Source organism: Crinia signifera, chromosome 4 (assembly GCF_055691185.1).
Source record: "Crinia signifera chromosome 4, ASM5569118v1, whole genome shotgun sequence".
NCBI lineage: Eukaryota > Metazoa > Chordata > Amphibia > Anura > Myobatrachidae > Crinia > Crinia signifera.
Genome location: NC_139220.1, coordinates 336,662,678 through 336,672,123, shown reverse-complemented (window position 1 = coordinate 336,672,123; position 9,446 = coordinate 336,662,678). Strand labels below are relative to the sequence as shown.

At 44.6% G+C, this 9,446-nt stretch overlaps 1 pseudogene; it reads left to right on the top strand.

Annotated features, from left to right (window-relative positions):
• Positions 1-8,780: 8,780 nt before the first annotated feature.
• LOC146076210 (5S ribosomal RNA) lies at positions 8,781-8,900 on the top strand (annotated as a pseudogene).
• Positions 8,901-9,446: the final 546 nt, after the last annotated feature.

The window sequence follows — 9,446 nt, the reverse complement described above, 5'->3', positions numbered from 1 at the left end:
TGAGCTCCCCCTGGTGGCCATTGTATGTACATAAGTTATCGCGTGCAATCCATTCTGAACCCGTCCCTGTCCATGAGCTCCCTCTGGTGGCCATTGTATGTACATAAGTTATCGCATGCAATCCATTCTGATCCCGTCCCTGTCCATGAGCTCCCCCTGGTGGCCATTGTATGTACATAAGTTATCGCATGCAATCCATTCTGAACCCGTCCCTGTCCATGAGCTCCCCCTGGTGGTCATTGTATGTACATAAGTTATCGCATGCAATCCATTCTGAACCCGTCCCTGTCCATGAGCTCCCTCTGGTGGCCATTGTATGTACATAAGTTATCGCGTGCAATCCATTCTGAACCCGTCCCTGTACCTGTTTATGAGCTCCCCCTGGTGGCCATTGTATGTACATACGTTATCGTATGCAATCCATTCTGAACCCGTCCCTGTGTCTGTCCATGAGCTCCCCCTGGTGGCCATTGTATGTACATAAGTTATCTATGAAATCCATTCTGAACCCGGCCCTGTGTCTGTCCATGAGCTCCCCCTGGTGGCCATTGTATGTACATAAGTTATCGTATGCAATCCATTCTGAATTCCGCCCTGTACCTGTCCATGAGCTCCCCCTGGTGGCCATTGTATGTACATAAGTTATCGCGTGCAATCCATTCTGAACCCGTCCCTGTCCATGAGCTCCCACTGGTGGCCATTGTATGTACATAAGTTATCGTATGCAATCCATTCTGAACCCGTCCCTGTGTCTGTCCATGAGCTCCCCCTGGTGGCCATTGTATGTACATAAGTTATCCTATGCAATCCATTCTGATCCCGTCCCTGTCCATGAGCTCCCCCTGGTGGTCATTGTATGTACATAAGTTATCCTATGCAATCCATTCTGATCCCGTCCCTGTCCATGAGCTCCCCCTGGTGGCCATTGTATGTACATAAGTTATCGTATGCCATACATTCTGAACCCGTCCCTGTGTCTGTTCATGAGCTCCCCCTGGTGGCCATTGTATGTGCATAAGTTATCGTATGCAATCCATTCTGAACCCGGCCCTGTGTCTGTCCGTGAGCTTCCCCTGGTGGCCATTGTATGTACATAACTTATCGCATGAAATCCATTCTGAACCCGGCCCTGTGTCTGTCCGTGAGCTCCCCCTGGTGGCCATTGTATGTACATAAGTTATCGTATGCAATCCATTCTGAACCCGTCCCTGTTCATGAGCTCCCCCTGGTGGCCATTGTATGTGCATAAGTTATCTTATGCAATCCATTCTGAACCCGGCCCTGTGTCTGTCCGTGAGCTCCCCCTGGTGGCCATTGTATGTACATAACTTATCGCATGAAATCCATTCTGAACCCGGCCCTGTGTCTGTCCATGAGCTCCCCCTGGTGGCCATTGTATGTACATAAGTTATCGTATGCAATCCATTCTGAATTCGGCCCTGTACCTGTCCATGAGCTCCCCCTGGTGGCCATTGTATGTACATAAGATATCTTATGCAATCCATTCTGAACCCATCCCTGTGTCTGTCCATGAGCTCCCCCTGGTGGCCATTGTATGTACATAAGTTATCGAGTGCAATCCATTCTGAACCCGTCCCTGTTCATGAGCTCCCCCTGGTGGCCATTGTATGTACATAAGTTATCGAGTGCAATCCATTCTGAACCCGTCCCTGTTCATGAGCTCCCCCTGGTGGCCATTGTATGTACATACGTTATCGTATGCAATCCATTCTGAACCCGGCCCTGTGTCTGTCCATGAGCTCCCCCTGGTGGCCATTGTATGTACATAAGTTATCGTATGCAATCCATTCTGAATTCGGCCCTGTACCTGTCCATGAGCTTCCCCTGGTGGCCATTGTATGTACATAAGTTATCGTATGAAATCCATTCTGAACCCGTCCCTGTACCTGTCCATGAGCTCCCCCTGGTGGTCATTGTATGTACATACGTTATCATATGAAATCCATTCTGAACCCGGCCCTGTGTCTGTCCGTGAGCTCCCCCTTGTGGCCATTGTATGTACATACGTTATCGTATGAAATCCATTCTGAACCCGGCCCTGTGTCTGTCCATGACCTTCCCCTGGTGGCCATTGTATGTACATAAGTTATCGTATGCAATCCATTCTGCGTATTAAACTTGTGTCAGAAATGTGAGCATTATACATAACACGTGTGTATCTCTTTAACAGGCTGCTCACCGCGGTGGCCGGGGACGGCGTCCTACTAGCTGCGTTGCTTAGCAGCAGTCGGGATTACGTCATCGGCAGTCACGCCGTCCCTCCAGGAGGAGAAGAAACTGATTGCTGCCGGCTGCCGCGGTGAACACGCGGCTTTGTCAGTATTTATATCTTATCTCCGCCGCCGTGCGGACGCTTATGTATTTAGGGTTCATGTGGTCGTGACCAAGATGCTAAACATTGACTGTATAACATGTAACCTGTCAGCATTGTGGATACTTCATTGCACTAAAGAATTTCTTTAAAAGTCCCCTGGAGTGACGCAGCCGTTTGATCTAGCAGTATATATATATATATATATATATATTCCTTGCAAGCGGTCCGGCACTGCCACGTAGTATATAGAAATAAACCTGCCCGGGTGCTCGCTCGGTTGTCAGCTTAGACAAGCTGACCACATACAAACTTCCCCAATGAAGAACGTCGCTCCAGGTCTTTTTTAGAATAAAGTGCGGTTTTTACTGATGCCTACGGCGTTTCGGGCCAAGCCCGTCTTCAGGACATACTCAGTTGTACATACATAAGTGACTGACATTTATACCTGTGTTGAACTTACCCATCCCGGCGCTGCCCGCTCTCTCATCCGTCCACCGGCGTGTTCTCCGTCCCACTTCCGGGTTTGTCTCCCGGAAATGACGTATCGCCGTCCAGCAGTGTGATCGACGGGCAGCACTGCGATGCACTGTGTAGTGTGTCTAAAACAATGAAGGACAATTGCAAACATTATTAATAACAAGCCCCCACATACTGTGTATCTTATATAGTGCTTAATGCTTATATGTGATGTGAAATTTATAAATATGGGGTCTTTTTCTCTGTGACGTTTCTGCATCTGTCTTGTGAGCAATATGTGTGATGCTCTATGTGTTATTTTATAAGTGATCACTAGATGGCACTGGTGTATTGGTGTACATCATGTGTACCAACATTCAATATAACCAATAAACAATAAATATTCTCATCAACAATACATACATTTCCACTCATTAAATAAAGTTATTATACAACCAGGTATATTAACTAATAAGAAATTTTACTAAAAAATTAAATTAATGTGCTGGATGGTGTGTATCACTTAGGGGGCATGTCACTGGTCCCTGGTTTGGAAGCTGGCCGTATCCGCTCATGGTGGATCGGCCTGATTCCACCGGTTCTCCCCAGTCGACTTCCTCCCTCGTGTCGACACCTACCATTACCGTCTCACCAAAAAATCAAAAATAAAAAATACCTCAAAAAAAACTCTTGTGTCAAAAAACTCGAATACAACTCAACTGTGTCAATTTTAGTGTGAGACAAAATTATATTAAAGATGATATATTAAAAAATGTGCTGGTTTTGTTTTTTAGCACTATCTGCATGTTTGCTGTCGATCTTATCTGGCTATCTTACCAGTTGCATTTTATGGCTTTAGGATCTATAATATTTATATTAACATGACTCTATAACTTTAAAATTAGTCACTAAATTATGAAAATTTTGAAAATTTTGAAAATTTTGATGGCAAGGTGGTCCCAATTTTTATGGGCCTCACTAGACTAAAATTAAGAAGTCTAGAGATCCTAAGTTATAAGAAACACCCCAGATGGTTGGCTTCATTGAGCCCGTACGGGCTAACTGTATTGAGCTTGTGTATCCACTTACTCTCCAAACATAACAACTGCTTATCCCTGTCGCCACCCCTGAGGGAGGCTGGGATGTGGTCAATCATCCGGTATCTCAATGCCGCGATGTTGTGCTTGGCCAAGGCAAAGTGACGAGCCACTGCTTGTTCACTTGTGCCACTGGTCAGGGCAGCCCTTATGGCTGTTCTGTGTTGGGCCATCCTCTCCTTGAACTGTGTCACCGTCTTGCCTACATAATGTAGGCCACACGGACACGAGATGAGATACACAACGTACCGTGTGGTACATGTCAAGGCAAACCTGATTTTATACGCCCTGCCCGAAAACGGGTGGCTGAATGTGTCACCCACAACCATGTGGCTGCAGGTGGCACATCCAAGACACCTGTAACATCCTGCTTTCCTGGAGAGGAAATGTGTGGGTCTACTCGTCCCTCTCCCCGTGATATCAGTTTTTACCAGAATGTCCTTCAGATTCGGGCCCCTGATGTAACTGGGTACTAAACGTGTCCCTTGCAAACTTTTCAGGTCGGGGTCGCTGTTAACTATTGGCCAAATAGATTTAATCTCTTTGACCATTACAGGGCTCTTATTGGTGAAATGGGTCACCCACATGAAAGATTGTTGTTCTTCCCTCTTTTTGTCTTTCTTCGTTTGTATTAGGAGCTCCTCTCGGCTAACCCTACTGGCCTTGTTTCTGGCTTTTATGAGGTCTTTCTTGTGATATCCTCTTGCTAAAAACTTGTTCACCATTTCCTCTAATTGTTTGTCCCTGATGTTCACATTGTTGTTAATCCGGCAAACACGTAAGAACTGGGAATATGGTAGGCTGAGGGTGGTGTGTTTTGGATGAAAACTTTGTTTGTGTAGAATGGTGTTCCGGTCGGTGGGCTTTGCATACAGTTGTGTAATCAAGCCACCGTCCTTCACCTCTATCTGTACATCCAAAAAATTTATGCTGACACGACTCATAGTATGTGTCAATTTTACCGGGCTCAGGGAGGTGTTGTGGGCTTGTAAAACCTGCTCCAACTCCTCCTCTGTCCCTGTCCAAAAGATGATAATATCATCTATATACCTAAGATATAAAAATATCTTGGCACTGACACTGATATCTTTAAAGAAAAGCTCGTTCTCCACCTTATACATGAAAGTGTTAGCATAGACAGGAGCAGCCGGTGAACCCATTGCACACCTGGAGTTTTGGTTAAAAAATTGACCATCATGTAAAAAGCAGTTGTGGGTTAAAGTGAATTTCAATAGTGCAAGAAAAAAATCAATTTGTGGGCCTGTATATAGCGGATTGTCCGTGATCAACTCCTTGGTAGCTTGTAGCCCCTGCGCATGCGGAATGCATGTATATAAGTTCGTCACATCTATACAAGCCATGACCATATTTTCTGGAACAGTCTCTATGTTGGCCAATTTGGCAAGCAGCATGGTTGTGTCCTTTAAATACGTCGCTGTGGCTTGTATGCAGGGCTGGAGGTAATAGTCCACAAATATAGCCAATGGCTCACACAGAGAATCCCGGGCAGAAATGATAGGTCTGCCCGGGGGTCTCTGTGCATCCTTATGGATCTTGGGGATTGTGTAAAATAAAGCCGTCTTGGGCCTGGTTTTGTGCAGTTGCTTGCGGAGATCTTTGGATATTATTCCGTCTTGTACCGCTTTATCAAGAATACCTTCCAGCTCTTTGGAATATCCATCAGTGGGATTGCTGGGTAAGAGTTTGTATACATCTTGATTTGATACTTGGCGATTGCACTCTGCCCGGTATGCATCAATCCCCTGGATCACAATAGAACCCCCCTTATCCGCACCACGGATTATGATATCTTCTCTGGCACTTAGTGCTTTCAGTGCCAGCTTCTCTTCTTTGGAAAGATTAGGTCTGGTGCTGGATGTTGCCTCTGCTGTTTTTGTGTCCATCAGTCTAGAGAATGTTCTGATGGAGGCATTCAATGTTTGGGGGTCAAACGTACTGATTTTTCCTAGTTTTTTCTCAATGCTGTGCTCATGTGATTTGGGTGTCTCTGTAACTTCTCCTTTTCTTTCAAAATAGTCCCTAAGCCGTAATTTCCGTTGTAATTTGTAGTTATCAACTTTTAACTGGAAATCATCCTGTTGGATTGTGGGTACAAATGTAAGACCTCGGCTTAGGACCTTAATTTCATCTTTGGTGAGAGGTGTGGCAGATAAATTAAAAATTAGTTCCTCCTCCCCTTGGTATTTCTCGGTGGTTTTGCGGTACCTTTGGCTCTGGCCCCCTCGTCTGGTTCGTTTAAGGGTCCTGTGCCCCTCTGTTCTCTGAACCGAATCTTGGACCGGGTGTCCACCCCTAAAGGGCCAGTCGGCCTCCTGCTGTTTCTGCCAGGTGGTTTTGGGGCCTCAGTGTCACTGGCTGACGTGCTGGAATAACCGCCCTGTTGTCTTGGGGGTCTCCGTTCCCTTCTGAACCTTGGGGGGATGTGACCTTTCTGTTGGGGGTCACTGGAGAGCCATTTATAAACCCTGTGCTGGGTGTAATCTTGTTGGACTTTTTTGAATTTTTCTTTTTTGAATTTTAATATGTCACGTTTGTAGTTCTCCACCTGCAATTTCAATTTCGCCAACAGCTCAGTATGTGTGGCACTAGTCAGGGTATCCTTGTGTTCGTTCTCAAACGTGGCAATTTTTTCTTTGTACCCATTCAGCTCTCGGGTGGATTCTTCTATCACCAAGAGGATCAGATCCATTGAACATTTGTTCAGGATACTGATCCACTTGTGACTATTTCCTGACGCTTCCATCAATTGACTTCTCTCTATAATCATCCGTATACAATCTATGCCTTAATTAAATGTGCACTTAATTCCTCCGGCAATTACCAACCAATATGCCGCTGGCTGTCGGTAATTTTAGTGGGTTGCCGGCGATTCTTGTTTATACAACTAGTTGGTCAGTTTTCTGTCATGTGCAGCCCGTTTGTGATTAACATTTAATTTAATTCCCCTGTGCTATCCATATAATTGCCCGTAATAACCTTCCTCCTTCCCTGCACAGGGCGCCAATAATGCAGCAATCCCTAGCAACACAGCTGGAACCTATTTCATTCAAGCATCGTAGTATACTATTCCAAGCATCGTAGTATGCCATTTCCACCATCATCACCCTATTGGCTCGTATTTCTATCAGTCAACTTCTGACTGATCCCATTGGCCGCATCGTCCCTATATAGATAGCCGGTGGAAACCCTCTGATCACACGTCATCTGTGATCAAGCCTACCGGCGAAACACGTGTAAGAGGTACACGCCTCTGACACGCCCCCTCCTCCTGCCGAGTCCCGGCACAACTTTATGCTGTCCCTGCTTCTCTAAACCCTGGACGCTACTACTGCACAAGCGCCCAGACTGACAATCAGCTGATCTTCACATCTCCTGGGCAGGTAAAACTTTGCTGCTTAGCTCGGCTTGGAGACCACAGCCTGCACCGACATTTCACTGAATGTGAATGTAGGTATATGCAGCGTGGACTCAGCCGCGGCAGCCGGCATTACCAGCGGCTACCCACAGCCTTTTCCAGCAGCCAGTCATAGCCACATTAACGTAGCTCCGAATGTATTTAATTGTCTTTTGATAGCCACAGCAGGTATTTGCTAACCAGCAGTGTTCTTTACACTGGTGTTATTTATCATCAGACCCTGCGCCATTTGAGGCTGTCTGCCCCCCTGGATGTGCGCTGCACCAAAATAATTATTTGCGCTAATTGCCCCAAAGTATAAGACTGGCTAACTTGTACATGTGCAACTTTGTATGTGATAAACACTCTGCCTTTTGTTAACGTAGCTCCGATTGTATCTAATTGTTTTTTGATAGCCACATCAGGTTTTTGCTAACTAGCAGTGTATTGCACACTGGTATCCTCATCATCAGACCTTGCGCTAATTGAGCATCATTATTTATTGCACCAATTGCTTGTTTAATCTTTGGCTTTGTTGTATGCCCCCTTGGTTGTACGCTGCCTTAATTAATTATTTATGCTAATTGCTCTAAAGTACCAGACTGACCAACCTGTACATGTGCAACTTTATATGTGATTAATATTTTGCCTTGTGTGCTCAATCTATGACACTGTTGTCTGCTCCCCTGGATGTGCACAACCCTAATTATTTATTCACGCTAAAATTGCCCTAAAATATCAGACTGAACAAACTTTATACATGATAATTATTCTGCCTTTTCTATTCAAAAGGAGATTTACTTGTGTTAAGTCTGACAGTGTTTTCACAAATACTTTAGCTGCAAATGTAATTTCCCTGACTACTTACAAATCATTTACTTGTCAGGACTGTTCGTGACTGTTGTCTCCTCTATTAAACCCTGGTCACACCCCAGACAACTCTGACTACCTCAAAGTCAGATATTTGTGCTAATGTACATGTTTATTAGTGACCATTTGGGTAAATATTTACCAATTTTGTGAATAGTTACTATTTTGTGAATACGCACTCCACGTACTGATAAACCTTACTTCTCATCAAACTATCCCTACGGCATAGAGTGGTGATCAGTGCAATTAATACTGACACCACCTGTACTGCTCCCGGAGTGGAGATAAGGGTACAATTCCTCATTTTTTTGAGACCAAGTCTTGGGACTTTTTTCTATTTCTGACTGGCTTAATCTATGACCACTATCTCTCTCATCTGCCATTTGACATCTGTGATTGATGGTGGACAGCAGAAGAGGTGTCATTGATATCCATTCATCTGTTTTCTATTACTCCCTTAAATCTCCGTGACTCTCTCATTTGTTCCAGCGGACTTGATCCCCCTGCAATGCACAAAGCAACAGGGTGGTAGAGTATCTTCTGAACAAAAAGCAGAAGCACATTCTGGCTTCCCATTATAAGGCATTGCGGTACTCTCGTCTGTGCTAAATACGGCCATACATCACTGGTCCGCCTGATTTCCATCCCGCACTCAGCAGCTAAGCAGTGATTGGACTGGCTAGTACCTCTCTGGGAGACCGTTTGGGAATACCAGTTGCTGTAATCAAACGTGGACAGCAGATACACCTCTGTTCGAATAAGGGAGTCTTCTATTCTTTTCTTTCTATAATAATTTTTTCTTTTTTCTCTGTACCGGGAACAATACCAACATCAGCAGCAGGGGGCAAGTGTTATGCGTCTTTGAACCCCTTTTCTGCTCCGTTTGTTTTCATACCAATTGAGACATTATGTATCTCTCGATGTATCGGTTGATCACCAAGTGAGCATAAATTTGCCTTTGTTATTTTCGCCACTAAGTGCCTTGATTAACACAGGCTATCTATGATGTGTAATAATAATTTTTTGTGTACATTTTGTTTTAGCTTTAAATATCCATTAAAAGTTATGTATTAAATTTCACAACCAATTTTCAGTAAAGTGTGCCCCAAAAAGCCTTTTTGTTCTTCCTTTTTCTGTCACATTGTGACCCCCCTTTTTTTCAGTTACCGAGCTGAACACTTTGGGAGCACCACCAACCAAACACCACTCTACATTTGTTTATTAGTGGTATCCACGTTGGTTACATCCGTTAAACGTACGTTATCATTATTAT